The sequence below is a fragment of the Ambystoma mexicanum genome, chromosome 11 (assembly GCF_040938575.1).
Source record: "Ambystoma mexicanum isolate Mex_15411 chromosome 11, UKY_AmexF1_1, whole genome shotgun sequence".
Classification (NCBI taxonomy): domain Eukaryota; kingdom Metazoa; phylum Chordata; class Amphibia; order Caudata; family Ambystomatidae; genus Ambystoma; species Ambystoma mexicanum.
Window position 1 is genome coordinate 336,261,489 of NC_090934.1, and position 16,132 is coordinate 336,277,620.

The following is a 16,132-nucleotide window of genomic DNA, read 5'->3' on the forward strand; positions in this document are numbered from 1 at the left end:
AGCCTGCCCTGCACATGCCGACACCTGCGGCATGAATGGACTCGACTGAACCCTCCAGCACTAAATCAACACATCGTTAGAGATGCCATGACGACCTAGCCAACGGTCAGCACACCCTTGCAAACATGCACACTGGACACTCCCACACCAATCCACACGAAGAACATACTAAGTGTTATGACGTAGGCGACGGACACACCCACGGACGTGCATCTTTATTATTTTTCACATAGGCTTTTCAAAATGCAGAAATGCAAGACGCATAATGAACTCATCTAAAAAGCTTGCTCACGCTCCATAACGTGAAATATAACGAAGACACGATACTGGGGATGAAGCAATATGATACCATAACCTAAAGAGCCTGTGTATTAAATGGCTCCGCTTATGCACCAGACCCAAGTAGGCCGCAAGCAAAAGCTTCCATGAACATTGAATGAGCAAGAGTTTGGTTGCTGACCCTGCAGAATGAGCCCAGCGAAAGCAGACAGTCAAGGGCACAACGTTGCAAACTCGCATACCGCAAGCCGACGCCAAGGTCACACCTGCAAATTAAGCCAGGCACACAGTGGGAAACGCAATATTAATTGTGCAGAATTCTGCCTCAACCACGGTCCCACCTCACGTGACCAAGCCAAACCTGATAGGGTGCCAAGCCCAGGAGGAAGGAGGCGCCTGGATCCCCCATCTCAAGACACAGGCAGATACAATTAAGCGACTCAATGGACATCTGCGGCGGTGGGAGTAGTCGGCCTTCCAGCATATGAATAAATCCTCACATTGTCTGCACATACCCATAGTGAAACATTGTTGCAAATGACAGGTGCACCGCGAGCTGGGAACAGCGATGGTCCCAGACTGGGGGGCTCGCGGGTGGACCAATCAGAACATGGGGCCCTTATCACTGACGCCATTAACATTGACCAATCCTCAGGGGTCTTCGTGTAACAATTTTTATGTATCAAATTGAAGGGACAACCCAAGTATACCACCTGACTGACCCTTAACCACTAACAACGTTCTCTATACATATGCTATACTAACCCTACCACTCGGGGAACCAATCCAGAGTGGCGATAGGTTTTTTGCTAACTTTCCCAGGTGACGCAAGTAGTGCGTCATGCTAAGGTAAAAAGGGCCTGCGAGCCCCACGATGTTGAGAGAGTGTCAGGACGGACGCGTACGATCCTTGACCCATCCGTGCCGTTTTGTTTAATAAACAGCAGAACCACCTTGCTTCTTGCGTGTGTCTCATACTCTATCTCCTTTTGGGATATACGGGAGGAGTTGGGGCCTCCCTGCCCGGAGGTCCGTGGATGGCCCAGCCGACCCCGGGAGAATTCCCCCCCGACAGTTGCACACCCCTCCCCCCCGCGAGGTTTCTTTAAATGATGCACAGCCCAAAGGAGTGACCTTTTGAAGGGTACAAGAAATTCAACTAGTAACCCACAATATGCTTTCCCACATATTCCCTAGCAAGAAGGATGGGACAATATTGGGGCAGCTGCGCCATAAATTCATTTTGCAAACGGAAATGGATGGACACATTGGGCCTCATTAGGAGTATGGCGGTAAGGCAACAATGGTGCCAGTATCACTACCGGCACTGTTGCTACCGTACCGCCATACTAGGATTTCTGCTTGCGGGTGCACTTGCAGCCACCTGGTCTGACCAGGTGGCCGTACCGGCACCCGCGAGCAGAACATGATGGTAGCAACGGTACAGTTATAAACGGTACCTCTGCTACCATCCTCCCCATTCCCATTGAGCCCTATGGGGGCTCAAAATGGAATGAGGACGTACCGGCTCTGGCACCCACGCAAGGGGAATTACAGGGTTTGCTGAGGTCGGAATGGCCCGGTGATTCCCCATTTGCGGGTGCCGGAGCCAGATGCGAGCTTTGGGGTAGCCTTGCCGTTAAAACTGGCAAGTCCAACTCCAACCTCGTAATGAGGCCAATTGTCTTTTGGTTGCAGGAAATCAGCGAAGTGCAGACATAACAGAAATAGGAAACTTCATGGGCGTATGCCATCCCCAATGTCAGTGGTCCTTTGTAGTAAATGGGGATAGTTAAAAGTAATCTTCATATAGTTATATTGATGCCACTTGACATTTTAAAAACTTCCCTCCTGTGCCTTTAGGTATATGGAGAGGTTTATTATTTTTCTAACAGCTGCAGGCCTCATGACGGGACCTCAGAAATGTAACCACATCTCCCCTATCCTAAGAGAATTTCACTGTCAACTTATCACTCACAAGGTACTCTTAAAAACTGCCTGAAATACATGTAAGGTATCTACTGCTAAACACCATCCTACCTAGCCACAAAACCTGCATGCTCAGTTTGGATGCAATCCATTGCAGGGCTCAAGACTAAACTGGTATGCAAAGTGTAAACCAGAAAGGAAGCTTTTTCTTGCTATGTCCAAAACTACAGTAACACCATCCTGGTTGCAATCAGTGGTGCACCAACACTCCTGCAGGTCAGGAAGGAACTCAAGACTCTGCTCTGTAGGGTATACCTAAGGGTCACTTAGGACCTGATACACCCTGGTATGTACTGCCCATGTAGTATGGTGTAACCAAGCTACTATAACCTGTAGTCTGCCCTTCCCCTGATCGCTGTTAACCCCAAATTACTTGTACAGCTCCATGTTGGTTACAAGCTAGCTATTTTCTATATGAACCCGAAAGCAAATAAAACAAACATCAATTTGCTTGATTTTGCCGGCTTGGCTAGCAGATTTATTGGAGGGATATAGCACAGTAAGGCAAAGGGCAGAAGGATAATGTTAGGGACTGGAGCTTTGTGCATAAGTTGAATGGCATTGGGACAACCTTTATTACTTACTCTCTCTTAGCAGGGTCCACTTATGCATTTCAAGATTCCAAAAGAAATCATCTAAGCAGGGAATATTTGGTTCTTCATCTCTTGAAAAGTCAAGAGTCATCCACTGTGTTGTCCAAGCTCACACATGCTGTCCCATGGCAGGAGGGAGGGGAGGTAGGGATTCTGGGATGACTAGAGTAGATGATAAAAGTGGAGCAGTGCTATTGCCACATGGAGCTATGAACTATGCATTCAGACCTCTCCTGGGGGCTGTAGGGTCAGAGAAGGGGTAAAGCAGCAGTCTCTTTGCCTGAAGCCTACAACTGGCCCACATTGGCACAACAGCCCAAATCCTCTTGACCTTGGTAATCGGTTCCCACAAATTGGAACAGTGAAAGCGCCTTTTGAAATCGTAAATTGAGGTTATCAACCATGTTATTAAAGTGTTGCATTATTTCCTTGTTGAAGAAGAGATTTAAATTATTTATAATGGTGTTAGTGATCCTCCCCTCTTCCACACTGCCTACTCCAAATATTTCCATTTCTTCTGGCTCTTTTCTCTTGACTATTGCTACAATCTTCCACAACTATTTGTGAAGGCCTAAATCAGAAATGAGGAAAAGGCTACACTATGCACCACATTACACCACCCTACCACAAACATCCATTGAGCCAGCAACATGCAGAATTCATGGAACAGGAATTACATTCCTGGTACGGACCAGTGATCGATTTAAAATATAGCACCTGTAATAAACTATCTGAGAGGCATAGTTGGTTGAAACGTGTATCAGCGTTTTCATAGATCCTTGTTGACTGATGCATGAACCTAAGACCGCAACTCAGCTGACTAGCTAAAATAGGAAGAAGCTGGAAGGATCAGTCTCCCACTTAAGCTTACAGGCACTCAAAGCTGGTGCGGAATCATGAATTGTGTGGATGAAGATAGATTGATGACACGCAGCTTACATCACAATATGACAGTATTGCGGTAAAGTTCCATTCTTTCTGCTAGAAAGTCAAGGGAGAAGTTAGGTCAGCACCTGTCCAAAGCAGAGTCAACATTTAGGATATAAATGTTTTCTTAGGTGTGCCAGGGGAAGTACAGAAAATAGCGCCCAGGACCTTGGCATGGCAATGTACAAAAGGAAAAAACACCAAGAAGTCTGGTGAGTTTGAACTTAGTTGGCTTGGGTGATTATTTGGATGTGGGATTCATGGGATCAGTGTGCTTTGTTTTCTCTGTGTCCACTTGTAAGAGGGAAATAATTGATATAGAATTGAATGCTCACTTATTACAGTCCAATTTCACAATCAAGGACCTCATTCAGGGAGCTTTCATAGCTTTAAACTCATGAACCCAGACCCTATGCATGTACAACTGGCAGCAGACATCTTAAGACATGTGTGAAATCACATGAGTGTCATTGATTGGATATACGTCTTCTCAGTATCTATAATTGCTCTTCATTGTCCCTAAACATGACCTAAAATTCCATGTTTAATGACCTGTTATTTGGTGGCATGTATTTTTTTTCTTGTTAAATTTAATCTAGGCCTAATAATGCTCATTTTCATTGCTTCACAATGAGGTTGAGCGTCTGATCACTGTTCTTCCTGTCTCGTGGGCTTACCCTTCTCTACATACGTATTGATTTATATTGTATTTCAAGTAAAAATGTAGACAAGATGAGCCTAAATCTATTGAAAATATTTTGTACTTGCTGAAGTCTGAACCCCATACTTTTTTGCAGGTTGTGCCTGCTCTATGAAACAAAATTTGCATTTGTTCTGATATCAGATACTTACAGGCTGAAAAAATTTGGATGCACCCGAAGAAAAATACATATACACTCTCGATGATGGGTGATTCTATAGCACCTCAGTAAGGCACAGGGCAACACCAACAAGGGGGCACTTTGTGCTTGATTAATCCAGCATTTCAGCGTAGCAGCATGTTTGGTGAGGAGGAAACCTTGAACAATCCTTAATTCCAATGTGCACCCTCACTCCCTCTTGTGCACAGTCATGCAAGGATTTACCTTGTGATCTCTCCTAAGAGCTTGGAGAGACTTTGTTTGTAAATATTCAATTTCACCTGACAGCTGTGCTGTGTTGTGTTCTTTTTTCTGGGATTTTCTTGATTTGTTACTTACATTAACTAATTCTATAGTTACCTATTCTCACATATGGTACGAGAACTAAACCAAGTACAGAGAAGCTTCAAGGGTTATCATTGAAAATATGGTGCGGCCTATGGTCACCCATCTCTCTCTCATCTTGTTTAGCAACTCCTACCTAACCCAGCCCGTGGGCAGATACTTAATGGTGATCCCTACTTTCTAATTGTGTATTGTACTATATATAAAGACATAAAGGCAAGGTGCAATTTCTACCTGGACTCCCTAACTGTCCCTACTCTGTTGTTATTTTTAAATGGATAGTGTTGTATTATCTTGCAATGTCGGAATTGAACTGGGGACTCCCAGCCCTTTAAGATGAGTAGCAATACCCTTGAGATGGATGGGGATGCAGATTTTAATCCAACATCAATAATTCAGACGACACAAATAGCTTGGCAAAAGGTTTGTCTGTTTTAATATAAATAAGTAAAACAGAGAGTTCAACGAACATCAGCAATTGCTCGATACTCATCTCATTTAAGAAAAAACATCCTACGTGGAAAGTTTCTAAAATCGGGAAGCGGGATTGGCTCTAAGTGAACTTCTAAGTATAAGTGGAAAATCTGCATAGAGTAACGGAGAGAAATAATTGGTTAATCAACAACAGCTGGGGCAACTAAGTTCCCCCCTTCAAAATGGCCACTTTGAACGTCACTAAATGTACGACGTCCCATTGGCTACACAGCTATAGGACCCCCAACTACGCGGTCCTCTACAATTGGCTGGCTACTAACCCCCGTCAATAACTTTACACCTGCATGAGTAGCATGCAGACTGAGCAACCAGGTGTGGGTGAGCTTGTTTTAATACCAGCTTCCCAACAATTAAAGGTACACTCCATCATCACCTCAACGGTTCAGTGTCAATTAGTGTCTGAAGTTGGCTATGAGTTTGTACTGTTCTCTGGGATTTTTTTAAGGAGTATGGTACTGTCTGGCTCCTGTGCGCAGGTGTGATCTCCTCATGCATCCAACTTTCTTCTATCAAGTGACTGGACACTATGAATTGAACCTTTTTTGTGTATTTAACTGTATTTTCCAATAGTACTCTGATGTCTTTGTTTATACTTGACCTTCTTGAACAAGAGCTTCTGTTCTTTCACGTTAATTGTATTTAATGTCAGCCATAAGAACTTGGCTCTTTGGCTCATCCAACTCCTTAGCTGAAATATATACTGTTTAATTCATTTGCTTTTGTAAATGCGACACTAAATACAAGCCCTTCCTTGTTCAAGACTGCTACATACGTAGTGGAACCTTCATTCTTTATTCAATCCATATGTATCTATGAGGTATATATGTGTATGTTGGCGCTTGGCGCAATCTATTCACTTTTTATGCATTTGGCTAGTGTCATAATCTGTGCTGGGGCCTGATTCTGGCTATGTGTTGTTATGATGAGTCGTGATGTCACTGACATAGAATGTGGAGTGTTGGAGTGTTGGTGGAGGTTTGTAGTGCTGGATTCTACAGATGTCAGTTGGACCTAATGTGCTGGGCTGGATGGATGTCCCAGTGCTTTCTCTATTATATAACTGGAGAATAAACTTACATGTAAACATACCTTCTGGTGGTTCCTGTTCTATGAAGATGGTGGCTTAGTTTATATCATTGGCAACAATGTTTTCTTTGCTGCTGGGAAGGGGCAGCAGGTGTGAGAGGTGCTGCCTTCCAGGGAGACGTCCATCCAGCAGAGGTATACTGCAGGCCGGGCGGTGCAGTGGCAGCAGGGGTCCAGGTTTCATGGTCCAGGACGGGTGCCTTGAAGGGTTCAGGTGGCCCGCAAGAATTGTGCCAGGAGAGGACGAGGAACAGCGAACAATGCTGTTAAGGGTCCACCTGCCTGTTAAGGGTTTGTTGCGCCAGGTAGACGAGGTCTATCTGGGAGGGCTGAGGTGGCCCATTGCCAAGCCTGGAGTTTGTCCTATCAGGGCTGTGAGTGGTGGTTTAGACATCGGTGGCCTGGCGTTTCCAGCTGACCGCATCAGCTGCTCTGGTGGGACACGGAGCGGAGAGTTGAGAAATGCAGTGCAGTATCAGCGTTTTAAAAAGGGGCCTGCTGCCTGTGGGACCTTTATGGCCAGTAATGACTTGGCTGCGTGCCGGGTTGCACAACTGCTCTCTGCAGGGGTCACATCTGAGGCAGTTGGAGGTCGGCTGGCAGGCCATGTTCATAGTTCGGTGCCGGCGTGGGGAATGATGACATCAATGATCAATGGATGGGTGGCTGGCGTTCCAGCGTGATGAGCTGGAATGCAAAGTTCTCTTGGAACGTGACGTTCTGTTTGAGTGCAGCGCCGGCGCCGGAGGCGGAAGCTGTCGTGTTCCGGAGAGGCAGTTGAATTGTAGGATCGGGGCACAAGTTATGGTTGCAAGAACGGGCAGTCCTGGAAACACTGATTTTTCAGCACAATTGGAGAGCGCAGGGGTCATGACTGGATTTATGGCCATCTACTATGTATGTGCTGGAATAAGGTGGAAGCTGCAAGGAGGTGGTGCTCTGGCAAGAAGGTTGGCAAGGTGGCGAGCGCTGGATCCGGATCAGTGGGGCATATGTATCCTGATGGAGGCCCTATCACGGAACTAAGTATGGTATATGGTAGGTGTTCGGTGAGGCCTGTATTAATGCTGTTGTTGTTTAGTGTTGTGGCCTCCGGGGTTAGGATTTGCTCGGTGGGTTGGGCCCTCGGTTAATGTTAGCGGTTTTGGGCCTGTATCATTGAATTTTGTTTAAGGCTGTTGTCTCTGTGTTGTGGCCTAATGTCTAGGGTATTCCCCCGGGTTTTCTCTTGTGTACTTGTGGGTTAAAGGTCACATTTTGTGAAAGTGTTTTCTTCATTGCAGGACCGGCTACATATCCTAGGGGGGCGGGGCTGGCGCAGGTATTTTGGCACCATGTCATTTTTTTTTGTGCATCTTTTGGCTGGCATAGGGATTTTGGTACCATGTCATTATTCATTATTTGTTTTTGTGCATCATTTGGACATGTGGGTGCGGGGTTGGCGCAGGGGACTTTAGCGCCATGTCATTTTTATTTTTTGCATTCCGTGGACATGTGAGTGTGGGGTTGGCGCAGGGACTTTGGCGCCATGGACTTTATAATGTTATTGGTTATTGTGGGGTTTTATGTGTTGTTATGTGGTGTTTGTGTTTGTTTGTAGGGGAGGTTTCCCCTGTTAATCGCTGGGGTGGCCGGGTGGGCTCTGGAGGGGATGGGGGGTAGTGATGCCTATTTAAGGTTTTCAGTTCTGTGATGTTTGTCGGTTGACACTGGGGTATTGTTGTTAGATTTAATTAAGTGTTCTTAGTTAATTTATACGCAGTTAGGTGCTGTCTATGGTGTGCTTAAGGGGCAGTGAGGTGCTGTTTATGTTGTCTAGGGTGCGGTTAAGGGGCAGTGAGGTGCTGTCTATGTTGTGGTTAAGTGGGCAGTGAGGTACTGTCTAGGGTGCGGTTAAGGGACAGTGAGGTGCTGTCTATGTTGTGGTTAACTGGGCAGTGAGATGCTGTCTAGGATGCGGTTAAGGGGCAGTGAGGTGCTGTCTATGTTGTGGTTAAGGGGCAGTGAGGTTCTGTCTATGTTGTGGTTGAGTGGGCAGTGAGGTGCTGTCTAGGGTGCTGTTAAGGGGCGGTGAGGTGATGTCTATATTGTTAAAGGGCAATGATGTGCTGTCAAGGTAAGTTATGGGGATAGTGTGTTGATGTTGATGTTTGGCGGTAGGATTGGAGTTTTGGTTCTAAGTTCGTAGGTTTTTGGTTTGGAGTTTTTGGAGTTTGACACAGACCTGGTATCCAAATATTACAAGGGCTTAGAAGTCGCATGGGTTAGTTTTGGTTGTGGTGTACGGGGTCTCCACCGGGGAAGGATATGTTGTTTGGTTCCTTCCATCCATTGTTGTTCTTCTTCAGCTGGTTTTATAGATGTGGGATTGTTCAGGCTTTGGGGAGGGCCTGTGGTTTGGGTTTATTTTTCTTGTGTTTTCCATTTAAGATTTTGGCTAGATGTTTGTGGCGTAGCAGTTTGTCTCAGTGGGAGTTATTCTGAGCTGGTGTGAGCTATGTATTCTTTGGGACGATTGGGTGTTCTTCCACCTTTATGGTTGGTGAGCAGTGTTGCAATCAAAGTGTTGTGTTCTAGTTTATGCTGTGTTGGCTGGTGTAAGGTAGGTGGTGGGTCATGACCTTTCTTGCAATATTGTGTTTGTGCTGGGTATTGATTATGGGTTTTAGGGTTGTTTCAGTGGCAAGGAGGGAGATGTGTCATAATCTGGGCTGAGGCCTGATTATGGCTATGTGTTGGTATGAGTAGTGATGTCACTGACATATAATGTGAAGTGTTTGTAGAGGTTTGTAATGCTGGATTCTACTGATGTCAGTTGGACCTAATGTGCTGGGCTGGAGGGATGTCTATTATATAACTGGAGAATAAACATACATGTAAACATACCTTCTGGTGGGTCCTGTTCTATGAAGAAGGTGGCTTTGTTTATATCAGCTAGCTTCATGATTGCTTTGCTGCTTGAGTTTCATTGCATCTGTACACATTTAAACTAACTAAGTTTCTTCATCAATTTTGTGGCAGAGGTTTCCTCATCTTGATCCCAAAATGTCACTTATCCTTAGTACTTCTTCATGCTTCATAAATCGTCTGCCTCTCAGGTCTGATTATCTTCTATCTATGGAATCGATTTGGTTTTGTATGATGTCACCATTCATACTGGTCATTCAGTTTCTTTGTTTCATCAGGAATCGCATTCAAATGGCCATTATAGTGTCTTGTATGTAGGTATGGTTTCCTTAATGGATACTTTACTTCCAATATTCTCTTAGGTATAGGCATTCTTAGGGGTACTGCAGAGTCGTTGCTCTTCTTCTTGCCTTCTGATTGGTGTAGTATATGTCACATGTCTGTGACCTGCGATGAACTCTGCTTCATTGACTAGTTCCCAATCCATACCTCGAATCTGCTTCAGACCAGATGACATTGTAGCTTACCTGTCAGCATGAACAAAGTTTTAAGTGATATCACTTCCTCGATCTGTCCCTCGAACGAAAAGTTTCTACACTCTCTGTGGTTTCTTTCAGAATAAATTGCCATCTGGATTATTACGCCTTCCAGGATCACGTTCCAGTTATTTGTATTTCTTGGGTCCCTTGTGTGCCTTCCAACGAGATGCAGGTAATCTTCAATTAGATGAAAGAACACCACACTGACCAGTCTCTGTGCTGCGTCGGGTGATAGGGGCATTTGTGTTTTCTTCACTGAACTCAAGCAATTTCAAAAATTCTTCAGTAACGATTACAAGCAGTCGTCTAACAATGTTTTCGTTGTCAGTATTGCCAAGAAAATCTGGTATGTGACTAGTTCTTCCCACCAGTCGTGGATAAGTGCGCCATACCAACTCAAAGTAAGGAAGTAAGAGCCTAGAATGGTCATCACTGGGTAACACCATGGGTAACTCCGAACAAGAGCTCTGTTTGGAACAAATCTGGATACTGTATTCTTTTTCAACTGCTGTGTCCACGATCAAAGTTTGGCATATCCTTCATTTTATCAAGGCTTTAAGTGTGCCTTAGTCCAAAGTTAATAACCCACTCTGATTTTCAAGAATGCACATCTTCTCTTCACCCTGCAAATATGATGCACAGAGTGTTCAAATGTGTCCTTTTAGCCCTTTATTTGTAGCTAAAAAGGGAATGTCCAAATTGAGCCATAGTCCACTAACGAGTTCTTCCCACTTGACAGGTTATGCGTCGTCCTTCCTCGTCATGTATCTCATCTGGCGTGCTGTGGTTCTTCCCCGTTGATTGTAGCTTCTTCGTGGTGGGGTGTAAGCAGAGGTGTCTCTCCAGTGTAGATCTTTGTCACCCAGAAGATCCAAGCTCGCCTACCCTGCACGTTGACAGCCGATGGCGTGACGTCCTCGACAATGAAAGGACCAAGAAAGCGGGGCTCGTCCATTTTTTCCTTGTATGGTTACGAATCAGGATTTTGTCTACTGGGTAAATTCCTGCGCATACAAATTTGGCAATTTGTATTGTTGAAGCATCTCCTTCTGTGTTCTGTACTGCTGTACACCTTTATCTCTGCAACTGTCCTGAAATTGCAGAAAAACTAGATGTTAAACAGTAGTTTTGCTATTCAAGTCCCAACACTTCTGATGTTGGCTGAGCATCACTTCTAACTCGGGATGGAGGCATTAACAGAGTTCTCATCCTTCTGCCAGTCACAATCTCGTGCGGTGTAAGTTGGTGGTTAGAACCTGGTTGGTTCCTCAATGCATACAATGCTAGTGGTTTTCAAAGTAAGCTTCAACTTAGCTATTCTTTCCTTTAACATTTTGTTGAGCTTTTCACAGACATCATTTCCTTGCGGATGATAAGCCGAAGAAAACGTATGTTTTATTCCAAGCAGTGAAGTGATGTGCTCGAAAACTGCGCTAACAAAATGCGCTCCATTATCCAATCTCTTTATTTCACACACCCCCCATCTAGGAAATACTGTCTGCACCAAGAGTTTGGCTGCACAGGTAGAGACTGGGTGCGTACATGGACCTGCCTCTATCCATATAGAGAGGACATACTACAACGAAAAGGTATCTGTATGCATTACTTACAAATGTGTATCATGTCGACATATTCGATATGCAAGTGTTGAAAAGGACCATTTGGTCTTGGGATCACCGCCCTCAATATGCGTAGTGTATGCCCAGCCGTGAAATGCTAGCAAATAATACAATTTACCATAAAAAATGCAACATGTTCCATTAGGTTTGGTACAAACCAGTCCTCAGCAATAGTTACAGCAAGATTCTCCATAGTTGTATGCGCTGGATAGTGTAATTGTTCTAGCGCTATCTTTATTAAGGCTATAGGCATCACTGGTTTACCAGTGCTGTCTTGTCGCCACAATGCTTCAGAGGGGTTTAAAGAACACCCTCTTCGCTTCCATAAGTTCTTTTCTTCTTGCGGTGCTTCCCCTTGGAGTTCTACTATCTGTGTTTTAGGCATATGGTTATATCCCTCGTCCTCATTTAATATCACAGTCATTCTTTCATTTACATCAATGGTTTGAACATTCATCATTTCTATATCTGTATTTGCTACATGCTTGGCTTCAGCATCTGCTGCTTGATTTCCGCGCAAGATAAAATCTGTCCCTTTCGTGTGAGCTGCGCATTTGACGACTTCTATGCCCACCGGAAGTTGTAGTGCCATAATAAGCCTATCTAATAAGGATGCGTGCTGCACTGGCGTGCTGTCCGCTCGAATGTATCCCCTCCCCTTCCAGCGCGCTAATCCTGCGTGCTCCGTCGACGTCACATAGGCGGAGTCGCTATACACTCTTACTTCCTGGTCTGCGTGATTCTCGACTGCGAGTATCAACGCTAATAATTCTGCAGCTTGCCATGAAAAATGTGATGGCAATCCAGTACTTACGAGCACTCGAAACTCTCCATTTGCCAAATGTTTCACTACTGCGGCGCCTGTATATCTTTGCCCGTCATTTTGATTGATTCTGGAAGAACCGTCAATGAAGACAATCTCTCCTCCTGCGAGTGCATTCTCCTTTACTCTAGGAAGCTCCTCATAGAACTCTTCATAGTTTGCCCAATCCTGTATAGGTTCCCCTTCTGCGATTGGCTCAGCTATAAACATAGCTGAATTCACTATTTTACATCAGACTATTTTAATCGCTGGAGTCAATATGATTACATCATAGGCAGAAGCCCTTTGTATAGTTAACATGCTTTTTGGTTTTTCTATAATTGCAAATAATGCATTTTCAACAAATAACATCATGGAACATCCCATCAATATGTTTGTAGCCTTCTCTATGGCGAACGTGGTGGCTGCTAAACTTTCTTTGCATGGAAAGTGACCTCTTGTTACTCGGTCCAAAATTCTACTGTAAATGCAAGGGTTTTTTACCCCAATGTAGTTCTCTGGGTTCTAGGTCATTTGGTCGAATCTAAATGGTCGACAGGACAAATGGTTGACACCAAAAGGTCGACACGTCAAATGGTCGAATTCTTTTTTTTTTTTTTTTTACATTTTTTTTTTTGGGGGGGTCCTCCCCCAACCCCCCTTTTTTTTACTAAAAACCCTTTTTTTCCCTAAACGAAAACCTAATATATATATATATATATATACATATATATATATATATATATATAAAAAAAAATTCGACCATTTGACCTGTCGACCAAATTGAGTCGACCATTTGTCTGTCGACCATTTGTCTGTCGACCATTTGACTAGACACCGTTCTCTGTGTAAGTACTGCTGTCATAAAAGTACCATCTTTGTGTGAGAATAAAAAGAATTCCTCTGCATAATTGGGAATCCCTAAAACTGGAGCGGTGCAACTGGCTTTCTTTAGTTCATCAAACCCTTCTTCCATTGCCTCAGTCCACACCATTTTTTCTTTCGTAGCCTGTGCTTTCTTTAATGCCTGCAAAAGCAGCCTAGTGTATCAGCTGTAGTCAAAGACCCATGCTCGAACATAATTGCATAATCCTAGAAAACTCTGCATTTGTTTTATCGTGTGAGGCTTGGCTGTTTTTAAAATGGCCTCAGCTCTTTCAGGAGTATTTTTCTTTCCCTCATGTGAAATCAATTGGCCTATGTACAACACTTCTTGTTGACAATATTGTAACTATTCCTTGTCAACCTTATATCCTTTGTCAGCAAGTATAATCATGATCTGAACAGAATCGTGTCTGCACTCTTCCTCTCTGGTGCTGCAAACGAAAATGGCATCTACTAATTGCAGCACAACGCTTTCTAAAACAATATTGCTCAAGTCCATTTGAAGGACTATGTTAAACATCGATGGGGACTCACAGTACCCCTGGGGAAGCCTTCTGCTTTTTAATCGTACTTGTCTAAAGGTGAACAATGTCAAATCTTGTGAGTTTTAATGTAAAGGGATGGAGAAATACACATTTTTTAACTCAATCACTGTCAAATATCGTGCATCAACAGGTATATTACATAGGATTGTGGGCGGGTTAGGGACTAGCGGATAGGATAAACTGACATATTACATGGTGACTCTGACTTCACTAAGATACCTTGGTCCATCATGGCGGAACTGATCTTGAAAATTCCTTCATCTGCTTCTCGAGACATGTGATATTGTTGTGCTCAAGTTAAAATTGCTCCTGGTTTCAATTTAATCTTCACTTCCCCAACTCCTTTCAGTAAACCTACGTCATAGGGGCTTGTTGTCCACAATGAGATTGGCACTTTTGCCATATCTTCATCAAAATATTCAGGACGCTTCTTTGCTAGCATTCTCTGTGGAACCTCTCTCTGAATAGCTTTGACCCAATAAGTAATGCACATTTCAAATATCACGAAATTGTCAGATTTGTCATCTCCAAACAAATCTTCATCGGTGACGTCAGTCACTCTGTGGCCTTCCTTGATGGCAATTACTATGCACCATCATCTACCTCTGTCATCAGTTGCATCAAGCAAAGCCATATTTCCTTGGACTATAGCTGCTTCTATGTCTATGGTGAAAATTCGCCCCTCTTCTTCATCCATGGGTATCTGTGGTCTAAATAGAAACTCATCTAGTACTCTCATGGTTCTGCCTACTAGACCTGGAAGCCATGTTAACAGAATTTGTATCCCATAATGGAACACTTCGGGTTCCAATGGTATTGCTCTAGGCGCATTTTGTCCTGTGTATGCCCTGATCATTTTGCACACGTTTAAATAATGCATCCCTGTGTTGAGCATACTATGCCATAATCGGTAAATGAAATGATCATATTCATTTTTGTCACTAAATCTCGTCCTAATATATTGACAGGCGTTTGCCTTGAATAAAGCAGTGGCACCTTCATATCACACTCTCCTATGGAGACTTGTAAATCTTCGGTAAAGGAACACGACTCGGAGCTCCTGTAACGCCCTGAGTATTCATCGCATCGCCAGACATTAAAGATTTGCCCTCATGTATACACAAGCGTGTTTCACCTGCGTCCACTAGGAAGAAGTAAGCTTTGCCGCCTATAATTACGTCCATCCTCGGCTCCTCATGAGGATTCAGCGTAATAGATAGGACTAAACACATCAGGTCCCCCAGTGAGCTGTCCTATTGCGGGTACAGCCTCACTCCATTACTCGTGAATGGATTTCCCCCCTCAACAGTGGCACCTCCTTTTCTAAGCGTCATAGGCTGCTCAGTGTGTGTGTTTTGCTGAAGTTGCATAGGAGATTGCTGCGACTGTCATTGCGGTTGATTACCTGTCATTTGCTGTGGTTCCAAGCCTTGCTGCACTCTCAGCGGTTGCTTTTGCACTGTTTGATCTTGCGCAACTCCTTTTCCGCTCTGCTGCGAATATGCAGGTGGATTTGGCATTCCCTGTCTTATAAACTGAGCATTTTGTACCATCCCTTGGCTTCTACACATACAAGCTAAATGCCCCGTCATTCCACATGTCCAACACACAAGCGGTTGTCTTCCCATCTGCCCATTTTGCATGTTTTGATTACCATTTTGAAAATTCTGAAACCCTTGTTGGTGGTTCTGAAAACATCTTCGATTATTCTGCCAATATCCTTGATTACATTGCCAACCTCTCCCTTGATATCCCCTTCCTCTTGGAGCATATCCATTATTTGTCTGATCAAACTGTCTTTGGTTATTTATTTGCGGCATAGGTACGGGTTGCTGTGGGTTTGATCCGCCCACGTTAGTTAACATTGCCCCTTCAATAGCATATTTAGATAACTTTTTCTGCACTAACTTTGCGTCTTCACCTTTTCGTGCATCATCTTTTTTGTGGTTCTTATCCTGTAGGAGTCTGCAATAGTGTATGTTGGTCAACTGAATTTCTGACTATGACTTTGCTTCTATCCCCACTAATTTCTTGAGCTGCTCCTGTACTTCCTCTGGCAGCCCCTGGCATAATATATGGTAAAACACATAGTCTTCCCCCAAGCCTCGCGTGTTTCAAGTGGCCATGCGTCTTGAAAACTTTGAATATAAAGCAACGGATCCTCTCCTTCTTTCATCTTTCTTGTCATTATAGCTCCCATATCAGACATGTCCGGATATAGCACTCAAAACGATTTCCAAATTGCTGCTCTACAGTTATTA

At 44.0% G+C, this 16,132-nt stretch overlaps 1 protein-coding gene across 1 annotated transcript in view; it reads left to right on the top strand.

The window, feature by feature from the left end:
- The first annotated feature begins 3,832 nt into the window (after positions 1-3,832).
- SLFNL1 (schlafen like 1) overlaps positions 3,833-16,132 on the top strand; it is a 1,086,638-nt gene continuing 1,074,338 nt past the window's right edge. Inside the window, exon 1 of the mRNA XM_069623052.1 lies at positions 3,833-4,000. The gene's annotated coding sequence lies outside the window, so the exon portion shown is untranslated. The remainder of the gene's footprint in view (positions 4,001-16,132) is intronic.